The sequence below is a fragment of the Coregonus clupeaformis genome, chromosome 23 (genome assembly GCF_020615455.1).
Source record: "Coregonus clupeaformis isolate EN_2021a chromosome 23, ASM2061545v1, whole genome shotgun sequence".
Lineage (NCBI taxonomy): Eukaryota > Metazoa > Chordata > Actinopteri > Salmoniformes > Salmonidae > Coregonus > Coregonus clupeaformis.
Window position 1 is genome coordinate 21,828,739 of NC_059214.1, and position 27,650 is coordinate 21,856,388.

General features: G+C 43.5%; 1 long non-coding RNA gene across 1 annotated transcript; it reads right to left on the minus strand.

The window, feature by feature from the left end:
* Positions 1-1,552: 1,552 nt before the first annotated feature.
* On the minus strand, positions 1,553-27,516 carry LOC121536255. Its single transcript, XR_005994840.1, has 3 exons — positions 27,393-27,516; positions 26,847-26,919; positions 1,553-2,151 (listed from the first exon to the last, which is right to left on the minus strand). It is a non-coding gene; the product is annotated as an uncharacterized LOC121536255 (long non-coding RNA).
* Positions 27,517-27,650: the final 134 nt, after the last annotated feature.

Sequence of the window (27,650 nt, forward strand, 5' to 3'; positions counted from 1 at the left end):
AAATGTAAATGTAAAATGGCATCGCATAACTGCTGTGTGCATAACTGAGAGGGACTTAGCCTGGACATGAAAAACATGAAACAGAGGCTTCCAATGGAGCGCTCCTCTTGCACACTGTGGAACCCTCTCTCTTCAGGAGGTAGATAGCTACATGTGAGAGGCAGATGAAAGGGGGCCCAGGCCTTTCATATGCAGCCGTCCACCCTCACAGACCTTGGGTTCTTTAGGAGGCTGTGCAGAGTAATTATGTTGCCTGCTGTTAAGTATGGAGAGAGCATCTGACACCCAGGATGTGGCCTTACTTTGAACGCTCCTCTAATTGACACTGATTGACGGGACTCGTTTCTCAAACATGTCCCAAGTTGGGCCTCTTGAAGAAAGGACGGATGCAAAAGCAGTTAACTTAATACCTTTTGCTTCTCCATCTAGACACGTGTCCATCTGGGCAAGTCTGGGCAAGTCTGGGCATCTGGGTTCATTTGTCTCCGAATGCACCTGCCATGTCTCTGATGATGTCTCTGATGTGGTCTAAACAAGATTTCTTTACAACCATCCAACAACAAGCATTTTGTGTGGAGTCTCTAGAAATACATGTCACGCAAATAGAAAATACATTTCTGTTGGATTGAAATTCTTTTGGATTTTTTGTTGCACTAATACAAAATGTACAGACAAACATGTTTCTTAATATTCTCATTCATAATATTCTCTTCACAAAATGAACAGTAAACTATTTGTGAGTTGGGATAGAGGTTAAGTAATAAAAGTTGTCTGTGGCGGACAGCAAGGTTGTTATATAATGTCATGTTCTCTTAATGCACTTCTCTGGCCTAGCACCATCACAAATGGGCTATTAAAGTGGACAGGGTTTCTCTCTCATGTTCAGGTCATAAACTCTTACTGGGCACAACTTCATAGACAATTAACTGGGAAATCAATGTCTTACTTTGAGAGCATAGATTAGGGGTTAAAGCCATTGCTAAAAATTAGCATTTTAGCGGAGTTAATTATCTAGATACTTATTAAGTATGTTCTTAAAAAGGTATTACTGTATGTAAATGAGGAGGAGGAGTGGTGCTGGCAGTAGCAGGATGGATTCACACTAGAGGAAGGTTGAACAAGACTGAGGCTGAGAGAACAATTGTACATCTCTCCTCAGCCTTGAACAGAACCAAGGATCATTCGGAGCGTTACATAACTGATTAAGTAATCTGTGATACATAATCATGTTCTAATCAGATGAGCAGGATCATTCTAATAATGGATTATGAGAAGGCTCTTTGTGAGGTCAGTTGATTGATCCCATTATAACTAGGGCAGTCCAGAATTGGCCAAATGTCCCAAAAAAAGAAAAAGGCTCAACATTTAAAGCAGGTCCTAACAACCCTAAGGGAAGAGTGGATGTCTGATAGTCTACAGTTCTCAATACAGTGTTTCATAAATAGCTGTACCACTCTAGCCTGGGAACCCAACCTGGTCTCAGAGCATTTCTGTAAAGTAGAAGTAGGGAGTCAGGAAGCAAGTGCAGTTAGTGAGTTTAATGACGAAGAACATTGAACGATACAAAACAAGAAAAGCATTTAAACATGGAAACATAAACAATATTGCCTGGTGGGTGATCACAACAGAGTGCTATATAAAGGGGAAGTAATCAGGGAAGTGATGAAGTCCAGGTGTGCCTAATGAGGCGCAGGTGGGCATAATGAAGGTTGCCAGGTGTGCGTCAGGATGGGATGCCAGGACCGGTGGTTAGTAGACCGGCGACGTTGAGCGCTAGAGAGGGGTAGCGGGAGTGGGTCCACGGAGCCAGGGCCGGCTGGTACCCCAGGATGCACTGGAAGGGAGACAACACGGTGGAGGAGTGATGAAGTGAGTTCTGGGCGTACTCCGCCCAGGGGAGAAACCGGGCCCACTTCCTCTTCCGGTCCTGACAGTGACTCCTCAGGAACCTCCCCAGCTCCTGGTTGGTCCTCTCCACCTGTTCAGCCCGTGGGACTGAGGTCGGTACCTGGATGTGAGGCTGACCGTGACCCCCAGCTTCTCCATGAAGGCTCTCCATACACGTGACGTGAATTGGGGACCACGGTCTGAGACGATATTCTCCGGAAGGCCATAGTGCCGGAAGACCTGCTGAAACAGTGCCTCAGCGACCTGGAGAGCGGTAGGGAGACCAGAGAGAGGGATAAAACGGCAGGATTTTGAGAATCTGTCCAGAACAACCATAACAGTGGTGAACCATCAGACGGGAATATCAAATCATATTTTATTTGTCACATGCGCCAAATACAACAGGTGTATTCACCTTACCGTGAAATGCTAACTTACAAGCCCTTAACCAACAATGCAGTTCAAGAAAGAGTTAAGAAAATATTTACTAAATAAACTAAGGTCAAAAATAATAAAAAGTAGCAAAATAAAATAACAATGTGCGGGGGTACAGGTTAGTTGAGGTAATTTGTACATATAGGTAGGAGTAAAGTGACTATGCATTGATAATAAACAGCGAGTAGCAGCAGTGTAAAAACAAATAGGGGGGTCAATGTAAATAGTCCGGGTGGCCATTTGATTAATTGTTCAGCAGTCTTATGGCTTGGGGGTAGAAGCTGTTAAGGAGCCTTTTGGTCCTAGACTTGGGGCTCCGGTACCGCTTGCCATGCGGTAGCAGAGAGAACAGTCTATGACTTGGGTAACTGGAGTCTTTGACAGGTGGTGATGCAACCGGCCAGGATGCTCTCGATGGTGCAGCTGTAGAACTTTCTGAGGATCTGGGGACCCATGCCAAATCTTTTCAGTCTCCTGAGGGGGAAAAGGTGTTGTCGTGCCCTCTTCACAACTGTCTTGATGTGTTTGGACCATGATAGTTTGTTGGTGATGTGGACACCAAGGAACTTGAAACTCTCAACCCGCTCCACTACAGCCCTGTCGATGATAATGGGGGCCTGTTCGGCCCTCGTTTTCCTGTAATCCACAATCATCTCCTTTGTCTTGCTCACATTGAGGGAGAGGTTGTTGTCCTGGCACAACACTGCCAGGTCTCTGACCTCCTCCCTATAGGCTGTCTCATTGTTGTCGGTGATCAGGCCTACCACTGTTGTGTCGTCAGCAAACTTAATGATGGTGTTCGAGTCGTGTTTGGCCACGCAGTCGTGGGTGAACAGGGAGTACAGAAGGGGACTAAGCACGCACCCCTGAGGGGCCCCCGTGTTGAGGATCAGCGTGGCAGATGTGTTGTTGCCTACCCTTACCACCTGGGGGCGGCCCGTCAGGAAGTCCAGGATCCAGTTGCAGAGGGAGGTGTTTAGTCCCAGGGTCCTTAGCTTAGTGATGATCTTTGTGGGCACTATGGTGTTGAACGCTGAGCTGTAGTCAATGAACAGCATTCTCACATAGGTGTTCCTTTTGTCCAGGTGGGAAAGGGCCGTGTGGAGGCGCAGGTGGGCGTAATGAAGGTTGCCAGGTGTGCGTCAGGATGGGTTGCTAGGACCGGTGGTTAGTAGACCGGCGACGTTGAGCGCCGGAGAGGGGGAGCGGGAGAGGACGTGACAATTTCGTATTATTCTGTACGTAAATCTGAGACACTCCATTTAGTATGATATGTTAAGTTTCATATGGTATGTATTAATTTGTGGATGTCCATCACCATTTTCCGTATGATACAGTATGTTACAATTCGTATTATATGTTACGAATTTGATAAACGTATGATATGTTACGAATCTAGCTAGGTAGCTAGTTTGCCAACGTTAGCTAGGTTAGGTGTTGGGGTTAGGGTTAAGGTTAGGGTTAAGTTTAGGAGTTAGGTTAAAGGGTTAGGGGAAGGTTAGCTAAAAGGGTTAAGGTTAGGGTTAGGGGAAGGGTTAGCTAACATGCTAAGTAGTTGTAAAGTAGCTATTTGTTTTATTTTTTTACTTCACCTTTATTTAACCAGGTAAGCCAGTTGAGAACAAGTTCTCATTTACAACTGCGACCTGGCCAAGATAAAGCAAAGCAGTGCGATAAAAACAACAACAACACAGAGTTACACATGGGATAAAACAAAACCTACAGTCAATAACACAATAGAAAATATATATACAGTGTGTGCAAATGTAGTAAGTTATGGAGGTAAGGCAATAAATAGGCCATAGTGCAAAATAATTACAATTTAGTATTAACACTGGAGTGATAGATGTGCAGAAGAAAATGTGCAAATAGAGATACTGGGGTGCAAATGAGCAAAATAAATAACAATATGGGGAAGAGGTAGTTGGGTGGGCTAATTACAGAATGGCTGTGTACAGGTGCAGTGATCGGTAAGCTGCTCTGACAACTGATGCTTAAAGTTAGTGAGGGAGATAAGAGTCTCCAGCTTGAGATTTTTGCAGTTCATTCCAGTCATTAGCAGCAGAGAACTGGAAGGAATGGTGGCCAAAGGAGGTGTTGGCTTTGGGGATGACCAGTGAGATATACCTGCTGGAGCGCATACTACGGGTGGGTGTTGCTATGGTGACCAATGAGCTAAGATAAGGCGGGGATTTGCCTAGCAGTGATTTATAGATTACCTGGAGCCAGTAGGTTTGGCGACGAATATGTAGTGAGGGCCAGCCAACGAGAGCATACAGGTCACAATGGTGGGTAGTATATGGAGCTTTGGTGACAAAATGGATGGCACTGTGATAGACTACATCCAATTTGCTGAGTAGAGTGTTGGAGGCTATTTTGTAAATGACATCGCCGATGTCAAGGATCGGTAGGATAGTCAGTTTTACGAGGGCATGTTTGGCAGCATGAGTGAAGGAGGCTTTGTTGTGAAATAGGAAGCTGATTCTAGATTTAACTTTGAATTGGAGATGCTTAATGTGAGTCTGGAAGGAGAGTTTACGGTCTAACCAGACACCTAGGTATTCTACGTCAGATCCGCCGAGAGTAGTGATTCTAGTCGGGCAGGCGGGGTGCAAGCAGCGTTCGATTGAAAAGCATGCATTTAGTTTTACTAGCGTTTAAGAGCAGTTAGAGGCTACGGAAGGAGTGTTGTATGGCATTGAAGCTCGTTTGGAGGTTTGTTAACACAGTGTCCAATGAAGGGCCAGATGTATACAAAATTGTGTTGTCTGCGTAGAGTGGATCTGAGAGTCACCAGCAGCAAGATCGACATAATTGATATACACAGAGAATAGAGTTGGCCCGAGAATTGAACTCTGTGGCACCCCCATAGAGACTGCCAGGGGTCCAGACAACAGGCCCTCCGATTTGACACACTAAACTCTATCTGAGAAGTAGCTGGTGAACCAGGCGAGGCAGTCATTTGAGAAACCAAGGCTATTTAGTCTGCCAATAAGAATGCGGTGATTGACAGAGTCGAAAGCCTTGGCCAGGTCGATGAAGATGGCTGCACAGTACTGTCTTTTATCGATCGTGGTTATAATATCGTTTAGGACCTTTAGCGTGGCTGAGGTGCACCCATGACCAGCTCGGAAACCAGATTGCATAGCGGAGAAGGTACGGCGGGATTCCAAATGGACTGTGATCTGTTTGTTAACTTGGCTTTCAAATACTTTCGAAAGGCAGGGCAGGATGGATATAGGTCTGTAACAGTTTGGATCTAGAGTGTCCCCTTTGAAGAGGGGGATGACCTCGGCAGCTTTCCAATCTTTGGGGATCTCAGATGATACGAAAGAGAGGTTGAACAGGCTAGTAATAGGGGTTGCTACAATTCCGCCGGCTAATTTTAGAAAGAAAGGGTCCAGATTGTCTAGCCCAGCTGATTTGTAGGAGTCCAGATTTTGCAGCTCTTTCAGAACATCAGCTATCTGAATTTGGGTGAAGGAGAAGCGGGGGGGCATGGGCAAGTTGCAGCGGAGGGGGCAGAGCTGGTGGCCGGGGTAGGGGTAGCCAGGTGGAAAGCATGGCCACCCGTAGCAAAATGCTTATTGAAATTCTCGATTATCGTAGATTTATCGGTGGTGACAGTGTTTCCTAGCCTCAGTGCAGTGGGCAGCTGGGAGGAGGTGTTCTTATTCTCCATGGACTTTACAGTGTCCCAAAACTTTTTGGAGTTAGTGCTACAGGATGCAAATTTCTGTTTGAAAAAGCTAGCCTTTGCTTTCCTAACTGATTGTGTATATTGGTTCCTGACTTCCCTGAAAAGTTGCATATCGCGGGGGCTGTTCGATGCTAATGCATTACGCCACAGGATGTTTTTGTGCTGGTCAAGGGCAGTCAAGTCTGGGGTGAACCAGGGGCTATATCTGTTCTTAGTTCTGAATTTTTTGAATGAGGCATGCTTATTTAAGATGGAGAGGAAAGCACTTTTAAAGAACAACCAGGCATCCTCTACTGACAGAATGAGGTCAATATCCATCCAGGATACCCGGGCCAGGTCAATTAGAAAGCCCTGCTCGCAGAAGTGTTTTAGGGAGCGTTTGACAGTGATGAGGGGTGGTCGTTTGACCGCGGACCCATTACGGACGCAGGCAATGAGGCAGTGATCGCTGAGATCCTGGTTGAAGACAGCGGAGGTGTATTTAGAGGGTAAATTAGTCACAATGATATCTATGAAGGTGCCCATGTTTACGAATTTAGGGTTGTACCTGGTAGGTTTCTTGATAATTTGTGTGATGAGGTGTGAATGAAGGAGTCAGGCGCAGAAGGTAAAACACAGAAGTCCAGAGTTTATTCCGTTTACATAAATAAAACGCACCCAGCATCAATACGAAACTATCACAAGGGAAATATTCCACCTTGGCAATAACAAATGGAAGAGTAGCTCAACCGAGCTACTCGCTCTCACAATGACACAATCACTCACAAAGACAAGGGTAACAGAGGGAACACTTATACACATACTAATTAGGGGAATGAGCACCAGCTGTGTGTGATTGACAAGACAAGACATGACAAGTTGAGTGATGAGAATGGGATCGGCAGTAGCTAGTAAGCCTGTGACGACGAACGCCGAAACCTGCTCGAACAAGGAGAGGAGGCAGCCTCTGCGGAGGTCGTGACAATTTGTGTGAGATTGAGAGCATCTAGTTTAGATTGTAGGACGGCCGGGGTGTTAAGCATATCCCAGTTTAGGTCACCAAGCAGTACGAACTCTAAGGATAGATGGGGGGCAATCAAATCACATATGGTGTCCAGGGCACAGCTGGGGGCTAGGGGGGTCTGTAGCAAACGGCAACAGTGATAGACTTATTTCTGGAAAGGTGGATTTTTTAAAGTAGAAGCTCAAACTGTTTGGGCACAGACCTGGATAGTATGATAGATCTCTACAGTAGATTGCAACACCGCCCCCTTTGGCAGTTTTATCTAGACGGAAAATGTTGTAGTTGGGGATGGACATTTCAGAGTTTTTGGTGGTCTTCCTAAGCCAGGATTCAGACACTGCTAGAACATCAGGTTTGGCGGAGTGTGCTAACGCAGTGAGTAACTCAAACTTAGGGAGGAGGCTTCTGATGTTAACATGCAAAAAAACAAAGCTTTTACGGTTACAGAAGTCAACAAATGATAGCGCCTGGGAAGTATGAGTGAACTTTAAGAACTGGTCTTCTAGTGCGTTGGGTACAGAGAATAAAAGGGGCCGATTTCCGGGCATTGTAGAATAGATTCAGGGCATTATGTACAGATAAGGATATGGAAGGATATGAGTACAGTGGAAGTAAACCTAAGCGTTGGGTAACGATGAACGAGATAGCATCACTGGAGGCACCGATTGAGCCGGTCTCCGCGTGTATGGAGGGTGGGACAAAGGAGCTCTCTGAGGCTGGTTGAGCGGGACTGGGGGCTCTACAGTGAAATTGTATAATAAGAACTAGCCGGAACAGCAATAGGCAAGGCATATTGACATGGGAGAGAGGCATAAAGCAATCACAGGTGTTTTTTGAGAGAGCTAAGATAACAACTGGTAATGGCGACAAAAGTTTGGGCTGAAGCTAAACAGATAAACAGGACAGATAAACAGGATGGGGGTACTGTGTAAAGGAACAGTCCAGCAAGCATCAGATGTGCAGCTGAGTGATCATAAGATCCAGTGAACCGCAATAGGTGAGACCGGGAGCAGTTTGAATGGCTGCTACAGCAAAGGCGAGCAGGAAGCACAGCTGTTGATTGCGTGTGCTAGTGGGCCGGGGCTAACAGATGGATCTTTGTGGTCGTCGCAACGGGAAGCCTGTTGAAACCACATCAGACAATTATGTCGGCAGACCAGTCGTGATGGATCGGCGGGGCTCCGTGTCGACACTAGGAGGTCCAGTCCGGTTGACAGAGAGGTAGATAGCCGGGAGATGGGCCTGGCTCGAGGCTAGCTCAAGGCTGACAGGTGCTTGCTTCGGGGGCGGTGGTGATTAGCCAACAACATCCATTCGGTTGCAGCTAGCTAGTCGCGATGATCCGGTGTTAAGGTCCAGTGATTCAGTGATTCCGGCAGAAAATCCGATATAATATTGGTCGATAGCGCGCTGTGCAGACAGTGCAGACTGGCCGATAATAACAGAATAACAGCGCCGGAGAAGATGGCTGCCGTTTTACAGCCCTCTAACCATTTGTACTATTATGTGTGTTTTTCCGCGTTATTTGTAATTTATTTTGTATATAATGTTTCTGCCATCGTCTCTTATAACCAAAAAGAGCTTCTGGATATCAGGACAGCGATTACTCACCTCGTATTGGACGAAGATTTTTTCTTCAACGAGGCGGCCGCGAAGGATATCATACAGACACCCGACAAGACCCAAATCCCCGTCATTCGCGTGAGGAAGAGACGGAGATATCGTGGATGTAGATCGGGGTGCCTTGTAAGGATCCGACGGCGAGCGAGTAAACTGCCTCTTCCATCAATCCTATTAGCCAATCTTCAATCATTGGATAACAAATTGGATGACCTAAGATTACGGTTATCCTACCAACGGGACATTAAAAACTGTAATATCCTATGTTTCAAAAAAACTCTAGACCACCTTTACTCCACACACAGAGACGCATACAAAGCTCTCCCTCGCCCTCCATTTGGCAAATCTGACCATAACTCTATCCTCCTGATTCCTGCTTATAAGCAAAAACTAAAGCAGGAAGCACCAGTGACTCGGTTAATAAAAAAGTGGTCAGATGACGCAGATGCTAAGCTACAGGACTGTTTTGCTAGCACAGACTGGAACATGTTCCGGGATTCTTCAGACAGCATTGAGGAGTACACCACATCAGTCACTGGCTTCATCAATAAGTGCATCGATGATGTCGTCCCCACAGTGACCGTACGTACATACCCCAACCAGAAGCCATGGATTACAGGAAACATCCGCACTGAGCTAAAGGGTAGAGCTGCCGCTTTCAAGGAACGGGACTCTAACCCGGACGCTTATAAGAAATCCCGCTATGCCCTCCGACGAACCATCAAACAGGCAAAGAGTCAATACAGGGCTAAGATTGAATCGTACTACACTGGCTCTGACGCTCGTCGGATGTGGCAGGGCTTGAAAACTATTACAGACTACAAAGGGAAGCACAGCCGCGAGCTGCCCAGTGACACAAGCCTACCAGACGAGCTAAACCACTTCTATGCTCGCTCGAGGCAAGCAACACTGAAGCATGCATGAGAGCACCAGCTGTTCCCGGATGACTATGTGATCACGCTCTCCGTAGCCGATGTGAGTAAGACTTTTAAGCAGGTCAACATTCACAAGGCCGCAGGGCCAGACGGATTACCAGGACGTGTACTCCGAGCATGTGCTGACCAACTGGCATGTGTCTTCACTGACATTTTCAACATGTCCCTGACTGAGTCTGTAATACCAACATGTTTCAAGCAGACCACCATAGTCCCCGTGCCCAAGGACTCTAAGCTAACCTGCATAAATGACTACCGACCCGTAGCACTGACGTCTGTAGCCATGAAGTGCTTTGAAAGGCTGGTCATGGCTCACATCAACAGCATTATCCCAGAAACCCTAGACCCACTCCAATTTGCATACCGCCCCAACAGATCCACAGATGATGCAATCTCTATTGCACTCCACACTGCCCTTTCCCACCTGGACAAGAGGAACACCTACGTGAGAATGCTATTCATTGACTACAGCTCAGCATTCAACACCATAGTGCCCTCTAAGCTCATCACTAAGCTAAGGATCCTGGGACTAAACACCTCCCTCTGCAACTGGATCCTGGACTTCCTGACGGGCCGCCCCCAGGTGGTAAGGGTAGGTAACAACACATCTGCCACACTGATCCTCAACACATCTGCCACACTGATCCTCAACACGGGGGCCCCTCAGGGGTGCGTGCTCAGTCCCCTCCTGTACTCTCTGTTCACCCATGACTGCATGGCCAGGCACGACTCCAACACCATCATTAAGTTTGCCGACGACACAACAGTGGTAGGCCTGATCACCGACAACGATGAAACAGCCTATAGGGAGGAGGTCAGAGACCTGGCCGTGTGGTGCCAGGACAACAACCTCTCCCTCAACGTGACCAAGACAAAGGAGATGATTGTGGACTACAGGAAAAAAAAGAGGACTGAGCACGCCCCCATTCTCATCGACGGGGCTGTAGTGGAACAGGTTGAGAGCTTCAAGTTCCTTGGTGTCCACATCACCAACGAACTATCATGGTCCAAACACACCAAGACAGTCGTGAAGAGGGCACGACAAAGCCTATTCCCCCTCAGGAGACTGAAAAGATTTGGCATGGGTCCTCAGATCCTCAAAAATTCTACAGCTGCACCATCGAGAGCATCCTGACTGGTTGCATCACCGCCTGGTATGGCAACTGCTTGGCCTCCGACCGCAAGGCACTACAGAGGGTAGTGCGTACGGCCCAGTACATCACTGGGGCCAAGCTTCCTGCCATCCAGGACCTCTATACCAGGCGGTGTCAGAGGAAGGCCCTCAAAATTGTCAAAGACTCCAGCCACCCTAGTCATAGACTGTTCTCCCTGCTACCGCACAGCAAGCGGTACCGGAGTGCCAAGTCTAGGTCCAAAAGACTTCTCAACAGCTTCTACCCCCAAGCCATAAGACTCCTGAACAGCTAATCATGGCTACCCGGACTATTTGCACTGCCCCCCATTTTTACATTTTACATTTTAGTCATTTAGCAGACGCTCTTATCCAGAGCGACTTACAGTTAGTGAGTGAATACATTTTTTTTTTTTTTTTTCTCATACTGGCCCCCCGTGGGAATCTAACCCACAACCCTGGCATTGCAAATGCCATGCTCTACCAACTGAGCTACATCCCTGCCGGCCATTCCCTCCCCTACCCTGGACGACGCTGGGCCAATTTTTGCGCCGCCCCATGGGCCCATCCTTTTTACGCTGCTGCTACTCTGTTAATTATTTATGCATAGTCACTTTAACTCTACCCACATGTACATATTACTTCAACTATCTCAACTAGCCGGTGCCCCCGCACATTGACTCTGCACCGGTACCCCCCTGTATATATAGCCTCCCTACTGTTATTTTATTTTACTTCTGCTCTTTTTTTCTCATCACTTTTTTTGTTGTTGTTTTATTTTTACTTTTTTTGTTAAAAATAAATGCACTATTGGTTAAGGGCTGTAAGTAAGCAAGCATTTCACTGTAATGTCTGCACCTGTTGTATTCGGCGCATGTGACCAATAAAATTTGATTTGATTTGACCTGTCCCAGACCTGCTGTTTTCAACTCTTAATGATCGGCTATGAAAAGCCAACTGAGATTTATTCCTGATTATTATTTGACCATGCTTGTCACTTATGAACATTTTTGAACATCTTGGCATGGTTCTGTTATAATCTTCACCCGGCACAGCCAGAAGAGGACTGGCCACCCCTCATAGCCTGGTTCCTCTCTAGGTTTCTTCCTAGGTTTTCACCTTTCTAGGGAGTTTTTCCTAGCCACCGTGCTTCTACACCTGCATTACTAGCTGTTTGGGGTTTTAGGCTGGGTTTCTGTACAGCACTTCGAGATATTAGCTGATGTAAGAAGGGCTATATAAAATAAAATTGATTGATTGATTGATTTGATTTGATTTGATAATAGTCCAGGCTAGAGCTGGCTGGTAGGTAGTGCAGGCCACGGACAATGGTGAAAACCGCTAACGGTGGCTAATAGCAAGTAGCTAGTTAGCTAGTTAGCTGGCTAGCTGGATAGTTTCAACTGGAGGTTCTGGATAAAAATATAAAATAAATAATAGAATCCGTTCCACATTGGGTGAGGCGGGTTGCAGGAAAGTGTATTTAGTTGAAGGATGAAAAGTGTGATTGAGAAATATATACGAAAGAGACAAAAAAACAAAAAACAGGCTATATACACGGACACACTACAGAGTACACGACAGCACTGCTATGCCATCTTGGAAGCTCAATTGAGTAGTTGAAAAGTTGCTAATTAGCTAAAATGCTAAAGTCGTCTGTGATGAGATTCAAACTCGCAACCTTTGGGTTGCTAGACGTTCGTGTTATACGCCCACCCATCCACCCCGACCAATGACATTACTTTCGTTTTTTTGCCGTAAGTAACCATTTGTCTTAGGTAACCATACTAAACGTAACGTATCATACTAATTTGAGTGTCCCGGATTTACATTTATTATGTTACGTCTAGTCTATGAGACCAGGCTGGGGAACAGTCTGTTTAGCTAACATTCCACTCCTTGTAGTCAACATGATATGACAAAGAGTGTTTAGCATGACAGGAGTGGCAATGAGTGGAATGATAGCTAAGCAGACTGGTACCCAGACTAGTACCACTCCAAATTGGGGGTTATACATTTTTTTCCATAATTAATGTCCTCATTAGGAACTGTGATGGCTGGAATCAACTATGGCCTAATGGCTAATGGACTGAGGGGCATAGGATTGCAAGCTTTGCAAGAGAACGATCCACTGAAATCTGGCAATAGAATGGAACCATCCCTACTGTACCTGCTCATTATGCATCCCCCCACATGTCATTGAGAGCTTCCATAGAGGGGAAGACTAGAGTTCACTATTGATATCATTACAGCAGTGGCTTGGGCAACCTTTCCCCGAGAAATGGTACTGTGGCTGAAAATCTCACAATTTTTGCTTGCCTTGCAAAAAAGACAAACCATTCACACCAAGACAAATAGATTACCTGGCTGTGACTTTGTCTGTTGCCTCGACAGTGATGTATGTTGTGCAGCTATCACACTTTGCCATCCACATTGGATTCCACACAGCAAGGTTATACAAGGACACATCCACGCGGCTTATGGGATGCATAGGTACTGTACTGTGTGTTAATCCACTGATATGTGGGGTATAGGGATATACAATCTCTCTCTCCTCAACAAACGATGACCTTACATCAACTCAAAACACATGTTCATTTGGTTATATTAGAGATACTGTACCAGTCAACCTTGATAAGAATGACTTGTCGATCTCATTAAATATGTTAAATTGAGGGGAGTTTGTAACCAGCAAATGTAAACTTAGACTGACCATTCTCTGGTCAAACGTCTACTATGTCCTGCGTAAAATACTATCTTTATCCAGGTCTAACATTAGGACAACAATGCTCTGTCTCTGACTGAAGAACGGATGATGATCAGCATACGCTAGCAACATTAATCCTCTCCAAAAAGCAATCGAATACATTGTCCACAGATTTAAATGTATCTAATCCCAGTAATCAGATAACCTCTTTTGATTTCTCTTCATGAAACTGATGAAGGATAGCAGGGAGGGACTACAGAGAGCATTGGTTGAGAAGTTCACAGATCATGCAGTACCGTACACACCGGCCTAGTATTAATACCTGCATTTGTTGCGGCCACTCTGTCCATCTCTCTCAGTGTTCTGTGGTTGTGCAACTGTGCTACCTGTATAACCATCCCCCGCATGACCACAGAGAAGTTCTCACAGCAGCAGCTCTCTGCGAGGCAACACATTCAAGTTACATGGAACGTTTCATAAGCGATAGCGCTGACAATGCTTCTGTAGGCTGCGTGGCCATTTTCACATAGAGACAAGAAGTGCATTCAATTGTAAAGAATCAGAGAGCTCACCAACTCAAAGCTAGGAAAGAACGTGATGAATCAGGGGATTTCCATTTAAAGGGACCCATGAGCACAAACGTGAAGTTCATAGGAGCATATCAAATTGGATGTCAAATGAAAGCTAAGAGTCTATATTTTTACTTTTAATGAAGGCATATATACATTTTTTCAACCATTTCCTATCCTAAAAATTAGGAATAAGCAAAGGCTTTGATTTCTGGTCAAACAGATGGAAAAGGAGTCTTAGACAACATCTAGCAGAAAAAGTCAAACGGTATTAGAAGTACATCAAAACACAATAATGTTGAAGTAAAGAGGTAACTACTGAAGAATCAGAAACGTAATTACTGCAATTGAATTTGCTACAATGGAAAATCATAGTAGTCACAAACCACAGTTGGGTCACCTGCTACTGTCCTCCCTTCCACTGGCATACTGTTATGTTCAGCTCATAACTGTTTTTTCTTTCTCTTTCTTTCGTCTGGTCGTCAAAGCAAGAGTGTGAAAACAGTCTGGACAACCCCTACCTCTCTCTCTCCCTCTCCCTCTCTCTGCCGCTCTCTCTCTCTTTTCCCTCTCTCTCTCCAATTAATGTCACCTCTCCCGGCTCTTACTGACACCTACCATGACACCTACCACCTACCCTCTTTCCATTTACTGTAACAAGCATCCTCACCCACTAAGCACCGACCGACACCAGACGTCCATGGATGCTGAAAAGTAGTTGAAATTTGGTCAGTCCGCCCTGGCCGGACCAAATCTGAACCAATCATAGACATCTATGTTTCACAAGTTTAGACAGAACAGTACAGTACAGTACAGTAGAGCACAGTAGAGAACAGTATAGTACAGTACAGAACAATTAAGTAGAGTACAGTATAGTTTTATACTGTACTGTACAGTAGAGTTCAGTACAGTAGAGCACTCTAGAGTACAGTATAATGTACTCAGTACATTGTACTGTATTGTATTGTACTGTACTCTACTGTACTGTACATATCTACTTTATTGTACTGAACTCTACTCTTCTGTGCTTTACTGTGCTGTACTGTGCTGTGAAATATAGACATCTATGATTGTTTCAGATTTGGTCTGGTCTGGACCAACAAAATGTGGTCTTGTTTGGGGGCGGAGCTCATTACAATAATAGCCAGTGTGTAGAATAATACCCAAATATGCAAAAGAATGATATTGCATATTTCTACCTTTGTGTATCTATTCAGAATACATCACCATGAAGAGAATGATATTATGCATAATTATGCAATTCTGTATAGTACAGATCAGGGACCCATGATGTTATTCTGTTACCGTAATTCCGTTAACGGATTTAAATCCACTTCACCTACTGTAGTCCAATAACCAAAATAGATTTTTTCAAACTCAAAGTGTCATGTCATAGCTGACACCCCATTCTTTCTGCAGACATCTTTTAATCTTATTTCGGAGCAGAGTTTTTGGAAAACATGTTCGCATAGAAAAGGGAGAGAAATTCTACTGTAATTCTGTTACCAAACTTTGCATCTGCACAGTTCTTCCAGTAAACATGTTCTTGTGAAATGTTCTGTGTACATTTCAGTAGTCATTGAGCATAGAGTTGTATGGTTTGTTAAACTTTGAAATCAATGGTTTTTGTTTGACATATATTTTAAAGTGAAAAATCTGAGTCAAAGCCTAATTCTGTTACCCTGGAATTGCCCATCACTATATAATCTATAATCACAAACAAAAATAATATATTATGTTGAGTTCACATTCTTTAGATAATATTCAAACAAAGACAATTTCAAAATGTATGAAATGAAGAAAAGACCGCCTTTTGAAACGGCCAGTACAGTACTGAGATGTCTGACTGCTGTGTCTGTGCACTACAGGATGTAGACCAGTGGAGTACTGTACTGTACTGGCCATATTGGGGTTTATCACGTTTGGTTGGCTGGAACAACATCTGTTCAGGAGTATAAGGTTCCCATGGGAACAGCACTGGTGTTTCTCCACTTACTCCATACACCAGCGCTTATCTTGTTTACTGAAATAAGCCTGCCAGTCCCGCCAGGGGACCAAGTTAATGTACGCTTCAGAGCTACTAATGTTTGAATAATTCAATCTGTGAATTTCATACACTGAACGGATATTACATCCTCAGCAACAGAAACACTTGAGTGAATTTGTATAACGGAAGTATGCCTCACACTCGCAAAGCCCTAGTCTATTCCAGGAGGAAAACAAAGCATAATTACGTATTCAAAGATGAATCAAGCACAGTAAATATTAGTGCCATTATCGCTGTTGATATGCAATAATCAAGCAATCTACCGCAAGCATACAGCTATCATCGAAGAAGTGGCATCCATTGTTGTTTATCAGTGGCATATGTTGCTGTTCAGAATACATTTAAAACTACTGGGAGACCTGTATGTGTTGTTTGGCTTGAGGCAGTGTTCCAACCAACAGGCACCAGGCCAGGAATATCAAATCATTCAGATTGACAAATAAAAGACAGGCTGGTGGACAGCTGGCCATCTCATGTCTCAGGATGATGATGTCTCCATGTTGTCTGCTTGTTAGCATATCAAAGGCAGAATGGCATCCAGCTACGTTAACGCACCATAAGGAGAAGAAAAAAACATACCAACATGTTTAAGAAAAACAGACTGTACTGAGCATTGAGGAATAGGACAATCTGGTAAAGAAAGAGATGGTATGGAAAGGCAGGAATTCCAGTTCAACTCTTCCTGAGGAATTTTCCAGACACACAAGTATTTGAGAATTCCCAGCCTCCCTGTCCACAACAAAGAGAAACTACATCTGTCCTCCTCAGCTCTCTACTAACGTCAGCCTGGTTTACCTAAGTAGCCGTCAGCACTACAACCAATTGGATAATAGAGAAAGTATGGGCAATACACAGTTAACACACAGTACAATATCATACAACCCAATCAAATATATCACCCATGTTCTGTAGCCAACCATTTCAAATGACCATGGCTGTATCTCAATGGATTTTCTAAATCATGCATACAGCCAAATGTCAGAACTGCATTGTTTTGGGCGTTGTGCATGGTGGCTCTATGCAGCTATAGCAAGATTACCCAACTCACACTGAGGCAAGTTCGTTGTGGCAGCAAGTCAGCAGTAAGGAATTTCTTGGACCCAACTCTCGTCTCTCAATTGTTTTCAGAGCCATTCGCGATGGTCAGTTACGACATAAGTTCATCTTGGGCTGTTAAACAAGGACAATCTCTCCACTGTGTAATTCCGTTGCCCTGCTCTTCCTTGGCTGACAGTCAATTGTGAGAAAAATTTGTTTTTCCTTTAACTGTCTTACTGGGAGCCAGGGCTCATTTACTGTCATTGTCTCCACTGGATGAATACACAACCCTATGACACAACCACTAACACACACACTGGCTTGTCCTAGTGGTCTTGTGATCTGGACCCAGCATTATTTAACATTATTTAAAGGAGTAGTGCCTGGAGTCATTGCAATCCTGCATAATGCGAGCTAACAAAACTGTTGATATTGTGTAACAGTTTGGACAATAACTTGTAACGCACAACTAAATGGCTATCCCTTGCGGAACGGCCTAAATGCCTTGTTATTTTAACATAACATAACAGGACACATGACATATTAAAATACTTCAGAGGTATATAAGGATCACAACATGTGCTATACCTAATGGGGATAAATAACAATGGCAGTTGTTGTTTCATTCTGCACAGGGATTCAACAAATGCACTCTTTTATTCCGACCATAAAATCAATGCTACTTTCTCACTTTTCAAATTTCCTGAAACATGGTTCCAGTTTATGGGCAAGGAGAAAGGCTTTCTAATTAATACCAATTTCTCCCAGTCCTGGAGAGTGAAGGTGCTTAACCCAGCGTGAGGCCACACAGGAGAACGTGCCTCTGTACCTTTATGTTTTTGACCTCACTAACACAGACCCCCATATGACTAACAATATAACCCAGATCCCTTTACATTCCAACATGGGTCAGAATTTGATGACGAGAGGCCAGCCTAGAGCCTTGCCTTTATATTATGCCTGGAAGACTATGAGAGACCGTGGCCTCGGGTGCTGTGTGCTGTGCAGAAAAACAGACATCTCCTCGGTGTGGTAAGCAAGACTAAGATGGACACTCACCTAATCCCCTGTTATTGCTTTTCTGGTCAGAACATAGCGGTGACATTTGGTCTGTTTGCAATGGACTATATTCTCAATAACCTTGTGACAATATCAGTGTGTACAGAGCCAGAGTCCCGGCCTGACAGAACTGTCAGAGACTAAAGGCTTTGATATTTTCATTTCTAATTACAAGGGCTTTAAGATATTAGACTCCAGAAACATACCACCTTCCTGGTCAAACCCACAGAGAGGCCATTTCATTTACACAGAAGCTTCAACAGAACATCCCTATCCTCTCACACTCACCTTGAACCACCTCAGATGATCTGTGACCCACAACAAGGCCTATGCAAAGAATTCCATAGAAAACATCCAAAGGAATTTACCCTGTGACTTGCAATATCCCGTCACAATATTGTACCTCTGTCCATCAGAAATCTTGTATTATTAGATTCTAGATTCTATACGCTCCTTTCTCCTTCTTATTGGTTATATTTTCATCCTCAGTTAGGCATAAGGTTCTTCCATTACTGCCTAGTCACAGCTGCAAAAGCCCCACATCTAAGAATAATGACATAGGCACCAGTTAGCTATTAAATGGTTACATTCAATATAACATCTCCAATAACATGAAATGCAAATATTGCTGACACCAGGGGGATGTTTCCATGTCTCTAAAAGGTTGAATAATTTCTAGAAGCAATCATTTCACTTAATGTAATGGCTGATTGTTAAAACAGTGATTATTGTGTCTTTGTTTCCCTGATTAATAAATTGGCAGACACCAGACGTGAATGTGAACAGCTGCATGGCTGCTAATCAGTCGGAACAATCCACACTAGATTGCAATCTTGACCACAGATTGGAGTTGGGACATTAGGGAAGACAACTGGTCAATTTACTAGCTTATACAAAAGGACTAACTGCCCTTACTGTCCTTTTTTATCTAAAATAAATTATTCCTTATAAACCTAGGAGTTTGCAGTTTGCGAAATGTAATCCTAAATCCTAAATGTACCATATTGACACTGATACCTGCCATGATAGTGACTGCTGTGTGCCAAGAGATACATCTGCAGATGCATGCGATAGACTGTAGCCATTTCTAATCCAAGCACACAATTGAAAACCAGCCACAATGAACTAGATAGTGCAACAAATTGCTAGAAGATTAGGCTAACTGATCCTTAACAACACAGATTCTGAAATTATTCTAAAATGTGTGCAGTAATCAAGACAAGTGAACCAAAGACAGCGATACTATTTGGATTTCATAACATGACAAGAGATTTGCAGCTCCTGGCCTATAGAGTATAGAAGCTTTAGATAAAAGCAACAGTTACAGAACTTAGAAAATGCTATAAATAACATATTATCTCCTGACCTCCTCAGATCTTTGAGTGATAGACACACATTACCCCTTTCTGATAGAAGAAGAGAAACCACCACATAGTGACTCGTTTGCTTGTTACTTGTTATTGTCATGAGAAATCCATTTCCCCTTTAGCCTAACCTAAGAGTCATTTGATGCCATGAGAAGTTTACTGAAGAGGGTATTTCAAAATATGTAATCTTATTGACGTCACTTAAAACAAAATAGCTTTTCAGAGAACAGGTGATCTTGGTGTAACCAACTCTGCAGGAACAGGTCACTTCTGTTATCACAAAGTATTATTGCATGTCAGCATCTGTATATAAAAAATAAAGTCAACTCCATGCATACAGATAACATTCAAAGCAATCTGCAATATACCCAACAACCAGGCAGGTTTATGTATAAAGCACCAACACTGAACAGTATGATGCTAAAATGTTATAAGCAGGAAAGGGACATTTAAAGGGCAATTAGCCTTTTCCTGAATTCATTATCATTAAGTAACGAGGGATGAAGTGGAGCACAGGCCAGCCTCCTCTGCCACTGGCTTCCTCCCATCTGGGAGCTCTCTGAGTGGTCTGGGAGCTCTCTGAGGGTGGACACGTGTCTAGCGGTTAAGAGCGTTGGGCCATTAACCGAAAGGTTGCTGGTTCGAATCCCAGTGAAACATTTGTTGATGTGCCCTTGAGCATGGCACTTAACCCTAATTGCTCCTGTAAGGAGCTCTGGATAAGAGCGTCAGCTAAATGACTAAAATGTAAAATGTAAATGTGTCTCTTCAGCACAGCCTCCCTGTGGAGGCAAGTGGAGGCTATGTGCTAGTAGATGGGGTTGATGGGCACACATAAGGTGAGGGCCATGAGGACAGCTCTCAATAGCATTGAAAATGAGGACTTCACCTACACAGGGAACCAGGAGAGGCACATTCTTGACAACAGCACTCAAGCTGCCAAAGAGTGGCTGGTCTGAGAATAAATAACTTGGTCTCTTGCTGAGGCCCTGTGTGCGCTATCCTACAGCTGGGGCAAATGAAAGCAAAGTGCAACACTATCCATTGGAGGTTATGACAGCAGCATACAGGCCTATATCATATTACCCAGGCCATACACTCAGCCATTCTCTCTCAGAACTGATCAATATTGTGATCTAAAGCCTCATGTGTTGTGTACATATTTGATGGGCCATGGTACACTAACTGCAGTTACAAAGCAAGTGCTGTAAACCACCCTGTTTTAACTCAACTACTATCACATGTGGTCCTCTGTAGCTCAGCTGGTAGAGCACGGCGCTTGTAACGCCAGGGTAGTGGGTTCGATCCCCGGGACCACCCATACACAAAAATGTATGCACACATGACTGTAAGTCGCTTTGGATAAAAGCGTCTGCTAAATGGCATATTATTATTATATTATATCACTAAGTCACATGTACTGGAGCTTGAACTAGAGCTCCAGTACAGGAGTGGCTTCGGGACAAGTCTCTGAATGTCCTTGAGTGGCCCAGCCAGAGTCCGGACTTGAACCCGATCGAACATCTCTGGAGAGACCTGAAAATAGCTGTGCAGTGTCGCTCTCCATCCAACTAGACAGATCTTGAGAGGATCTGCAGAGAAGATTTTTCATTATGGGGTATTGTGTGTAGATTGATGAGGGAAAAAAACTATTTAATCCATTTTAGAATAAGGCTGTAACGTAACAAAATGTGGAAAAAGTCAAGGGGTCTGAATACTTTCCGAATGCACTATTGCCATTTAGCAGACGCTTTTATCCAACGCGAATTACAGTCCTGCATGCATACATTTTACGTATGGGTGGTTCCGGGAATCGAACCCACTATCCTGGCATTACAAGCACCATGCCCTACCAACTGAGCTACAAAATACCAAATGTTTAATGTTATAAATGTATCATTCAATTTATCGTTATCGTGATAATTCAGTCACTTTATCGTGATATGGATTTTTGTCCATATCACCCAGCTTTAGCTTGAACTCAATGTTTATTCACTTTAGAGACCAAATCAGAGCATGGATCAAGACAGCAGTCCTCACTCTCCATTTGTGGAGAGGAGACCAACTCATCCAGCACTGCCATGGTCTCAGCCCTCTGTGGTTAAATTGACTCAATAGTATTGTATCCAATGTCTGGGTCCTCAATACCCAGGTACCAGAGCGAGATATGCTGCAGGCCTAAGAGCCTATGGCTTCTAATGTGAACCCCATAACACTGTCTGGGAGCAGGAGCCTATGGCTTCTAATGTGAACCCCATAACACCGTCTGGGAGCAGGAGAAACATACGGCTGACTTTACTAGAGGCACTAATAGCAGTGACCTCACGGTCCCTGGCGTCGTCTTAGGAACACACAAGTCCCGCTCCCTTCATGTGCAATGAGAGGAGCCCTCATTAAGTCAACGCTGGTCTTAAAATGTTTATAGTTAAATCCTGAGTTAAGAGCCCTTTCTCTAATCCCATTAAGTCCTCCAAGCACAACCTTTAGCTTAATTGTTGGAGAAATTGGGTCTGGGAGCGAGAGCTCAGCTCACCCAGACAGAACAAATTCTGTCAAATTGTGTGCATCTTGAACACATTTACAAAATCTACATTAGGCTAATTCTGGTTTTAATAAACCAACTTGGCAGATTGATGGAAACCTCAAATAAAGAGACTAGTGTACAAATAAAAAAGTGGAGAATTTATTAAAAACCAATTCTTACAAATACTTTGTTATTTTTGCAAATAACCCAGCAGTCTGTCCAAAACCACTGGCATTTTCAACACAAATGACCACCAAAAATAGAAGTGAGAGGTGGATGATGCAGCCTATGACTCACACCGCATAACAACCGTTGACAAGGCTTGATATTCAACATCCCCTCCATTTTGAAAGCGGCGTATTTGTCAAGCCCACATCATTTCACACATCAAGAGGGTTGCGTAACTTGTGTTGATGTGTGACGAATGACCATCTAGCCTAAACACTAGACAAAAAACATTGAACAGATTCAACTTATTCTGTTGATGAGAATGAAGGTTGGTTCTAAAATCAATCCAGAGAAATAGACAAAAGAAGATAGTCTTCTTTTAGATAACGCTGATGTCTTCCTATCTATGAGACCACCAAGAGAGCTGAATGAACACATTACCCTTATGAGCTACTGACCACACAACATCCTGATGCAAATGAGCTGAACCCATTAACATCGTGCTGGCCAACAGGGAGGACCCAGTGAAGGAAGGAACAAAGTAAAATACTGTGAAAAAGCCCTGTACAAAAAATGCTGTAGAGGTCAACTAAACAAAGAAGGATTTCAGATGAAGAGCAGTGTGTTAGAATGCTGAAAACAACGCAGACAGGACCTTGCATTTAACCTTGAGATGGTTGTCTGGGTGTTGCTGTTGGTAATCAGTGAGCTCCATGAATAGAGAACAGGGATAGAGTAAAGAGGCATTAGGTCATTTGAAGATGTGTTGAAAGCTGCTTGCTTTGCATTCACAACAGACAGCCCCTCCCCCATGTCCATACTAGGCCCTACTGCAAACGATTAGCTAAATGAATATTGAGGGGGTTTGACTGAGCTGGTTATGGTTGATGGGATCATGGAGGGGGTTGGAACTGAGCTGCACAAACAACCCACAGGACAAACCTGCAGTAGCCTACAACAGCAGCCTCCAAATAATGAAGATACCACTCTCTTTATTCATTAGATATGGGTAATATATCCTATTAGTGAAAAAAACCATCATTTTCTCCATCAGTCAGTTTCAGTGTAACTGTCGAATCAATGCAGTTCTATATCTAAAAAGTAATTACAACCAGTGGATAAAAAATGTGAGGGCGAGGTATCTATCCCAGTGGCCACACACAAGCACTCCCGGCATCGGCTCGATAAGAGCCCTTGACGTACAATAAGGCATGCAATGAAATGACCGAAAGGGTAATGAACAAGCTAATGAGGGGAATCAAGACTGCTGCAGGGCCAATAAATCAAAGCAACTGTGCCTGCAATGATATAGGAGCAATCTGTAACAATGGCCAGAGCAGGGAGCAGGAGGGGACATGAGGAGGAGGAGACGGGCCATCACGATAATGCATGTCAATGTCAAGGCCATGCTGGTGGTTGTTGGCTTCTAACATAGCGCACAATCAAAGCCTTGTTTTCTGTAGGAAATGATCTCAAATGAAGACATTTCCTCTACCAAATTAAAGTGCATAAAGCAATCTTTATAAACATGGCTTTAGTCCTACTGACTAAATAAAAAAGAGAGGTCTCCAAAGGAGGAGATTTGTTGACTCCTCACAGTTTTAACCTGGAAGGATCTTATATGTTACGGATTAAATTACAAACTGAAACTGAATTAAAAGAGGACATAATATGCTTGCTCAACAAAATAGTTTGAGAGAATTAGTTTGAGAGAATTAATAAAACCCAGTCCTCAAGAATCAGGACACATATCAATAATCAAGATATCTTCTAGCTCAACGTCATACTATACAAACAATGAGAAATAGTCCAGCATACATTTACAATATTCAAGGAATGTTCAAAGAAACAAGATGAGATATGGTAATAGAAATGAGTAAAATAATTACAGTGAAGGGAAGAAACAGAGTAATAACACCATAAAGGTTAATTGTAGGCAAGAACCAGGAGGAGATATCCATGGGGAGGCTTGACACACAATAACCTGAAACTACATGGCTATGACATTATCCCCACTAAATCCATTGAAATGTGTGAACTTCATCCTTCAATTCTGTCAGCTACAATGTGATAAGACATCGATGCTAAGATTCTCATGAGTTTGCTAAAGTATCTAAACGTTCAATATGGCGTTGCACTAATCAGCATTTTACTCTAGATTCCCTGTTGTGAGCATGTGAACTAAGGCAAGGTGAGGTTAATTAACTCTTCAATGTATGGACGGTTATCACAGTTTTCAATTATGAGACCGTTTATAAATGCAGTTCGGAATGAAAATTATAATTCAACTGAAGCACAGTCATCTATTAGTCATTTTCTGTTTGGGGTTAAAGCAGAGTATGATAGGGAAGTGACAGCCTATAGCTTATTCTCTGAAAAAAAGTATCAAAACAAAGTCTGGCGCTATTTTTCCTACCATAATCTAAATAATTAAATTCTGAAGACGTTAAGAACATGGGCATCTGGACTATTTACCTCTAATAATGGATTCTACTAAGTGCTGAAGGGTCTGGACAAAACAAGGCCTCAGGGCAGATAATAGCTTCCGTCCCTATTCTGGATGCCAACGTCAGTAGGTACTGTATTCTATCAATACAAACAGACCTTAACATTTCTATTAGGTTATTACCTAATAATAACGTCACCTCAGGTGAGGTTGAGGATTAAAACTCAAGAGGTGCCACCATGCTAGTCCTATGCTATGAATAGATCTCTATGCAAATGTGGTTGGAGGCTGTGTAGCTGTATGTGATGTCTGCAGACCCTCCAGCCAGGGATAGTATGCCCTGGGGATGGATTGCAGGGAAGAGCACAGCCCGGGTACGTGCCCAGTGGGGATTGCCTCTACTGCTGGTTGGCCTGTTATATAGCTCTGAGCTGATACACTCAGGGTAATTCTATTAAATAGATGCAGGTCCTGGGTGATAAAGCCAGACGCCATGCCCAATCGCTCTCTGATCAAGATTATGGGGAAGCAGATCCAGTCTGACATTATGTCCTAGTAGTAACTGAACTGAAAATAATTACTGGCTACCGCTTTATGTAATATGGAAGGAAAATACACTTCCCCAGTACCAATGATTATATATGGATTTTGGATGGGGGAGGAATATCTGTGGGGAAAAATTATATGCAACCAATTTAAATGACAATGGAGGTTATCATCGGGGTGTACTGTGAGGTGCATTGTGTCTTGTACTGAAGGTTTGGACAGGGACACTACTAGCATACAGTATTAGCATATTCTGAATTAAATGTAAATCAAGCCGTTTCATCTTGGTTTCTTTGGATTAAAAAGGGTTAAAGTCTGTGCACACAAAAACAGCACACACCTCCTAGGGGAATAGGGCTTTCTGGTGTGAAACCTCAATCCAGAAGCCTAGAGCAAGTATTTTTAATGGAGCAGCCTGGAGATTCTTAATACTTACAATTAATTCTCCCTCCAAAAGCAGGCGGACAGCTTGTATGTATGATACAATTCACATAAATGAGGCTGTTTGGCCCTTAATCCTTGCCTAATTAAGTGAGCGCCCAATCTGCTGAGGCAGACTACTGAGGGCCATGGCGTAATACCTGTCGAATTACGGGAACAGCAGGACCAGTCTTCTCCCTGTCAGCCGATCAGCAATATATTAACACTCCTCTCAGTTATTCAGGGGGCAAAGACAGATACGGCAGAGAGATCTGGTTTTGTTTCCCAACTAACATCGGTCTTGTTTATTTCTGTGCTTGGGGCCCTTATTTCCCCGATGCTACTTGACTTCTACATATCCACAGATCATTCAGTGCTTTGTTGAGTATATATATATACATGAATATACACTTTGTGCAGCCCACTTGTTTTCGGCGGTTTTGACAAACAATCAAGCCATTCTGTCTGGGCTGTGGTCTTTCTGACAGACAGAATGAGTGAGTGCTTCTCTCCATCCTCACCACAGCAGACACATCTGTCTGAGGCAGAGGCAGAGGCTTCCTCCTAACACAATGAGAACCTGACAAGAGAACGCTAGGCATGGATGCTCTCCGCTCTCATGGTCGCAGCCTCCAGCAAATTAACATTCACATCATTAGAATATGAATAATGCACCACCATTACCTCAAGGTTTTTAATTAATGCAACAATCAGAATTAATAATCTGCATTTGGGGGGTTTGGCGATGGAACATATTTTATTGATATGCTAGTGCTCTTTTGTTGACTCTGTTGATATATTTTATAATCGCATCTAAAATAAACCATGCTGAGTGCTAACTAGGCTAGCCAGTCACAGCCTTTAAATAGCCACACAGAGGCAAAGGGAGTAATTGTTATTCATCAGAGTTGTGTGACGGTGACCTACATATTAACATTTACAATTCAACCCTCTGTGATCATTCGCTAATCAAAGCTAGCCCAAATCAGAGCTGCTGTGATGCCACTGTGAGGGCTTGTTGTTGTGCTGAGGACAATATGAGCTTTGGATGCATAAACCTAAAACACATAAACAAATTCAATACAACACAGCACTGATAAGTAGGTTGATACATCCATCCAAAATTGTGCAGTACCACAATTAACTATCACACCTGACTTATTGACACATTTTATGTCCCCTGTAGTTATTTAGTACAGTTGTTGTGTTGAGCATGTCCTCGGGAGAAGGTTAATCAACTCACCTCTGCCAGTCAGGCTCTGGGGTGCTGATTTTCAGGTATGGATATGGCGCCTCCTGCTGGAGCTGGAAAACTACTGCAGAACAAAAATCACATGGGAAGCATGGTAAATTAAGAACATTTATCAGTTCTTACAGAAACGTTTCCCGCTAGAAGGTCTGTATTCATTATAGACTGTCTGTAGGAAATATGGCTATGTATAGCATGGCTATATTTTTGTCAGGCACACTGAATGGAAGCATGTACTTGTGAACTGCTTTATTGGCAAATACACCACTGTTCAAATTAAACTAAAGGGATAGTAGTACGATCACATGATACAATCTTTTTTTTTATTTTTACAAATGCCATTTACATCTATTACATTGTTTTGAGCCATATTGTTACAATCATCTCACGCGGAAGTTTTGATATCAAAACGTCTGACTTTTCGCAGGGATAGCATACTGGGCTGGCTATGAGGCTATGAACGATGAAGTTGCATATTTGTGCATGCTGCAGGAGCTATCCTATCTTTACATTTCTACGTTATTTTCTTGAAAAACTTACCAAAGAGTTGGCGAATCGCAACACCTACCTACGCTTTAAATTGTACAATTGCTAATTGTAAAGGCTATTTACGAGAAGACAAAAAGGGTGTCAGACAAATTCTTCCAGCCACATGGTAGCACAGTGACCGTAACCCGCTATGGGGGTGATGACGTCATTATGGTACCCCATCCTTGGGACGCAGACCCCTCCCTGTAACCATGGAGACCCCAAGACGCTGCCAGGGGAGGTGATGATGGAGAAAGGCCCTCAAGAGTC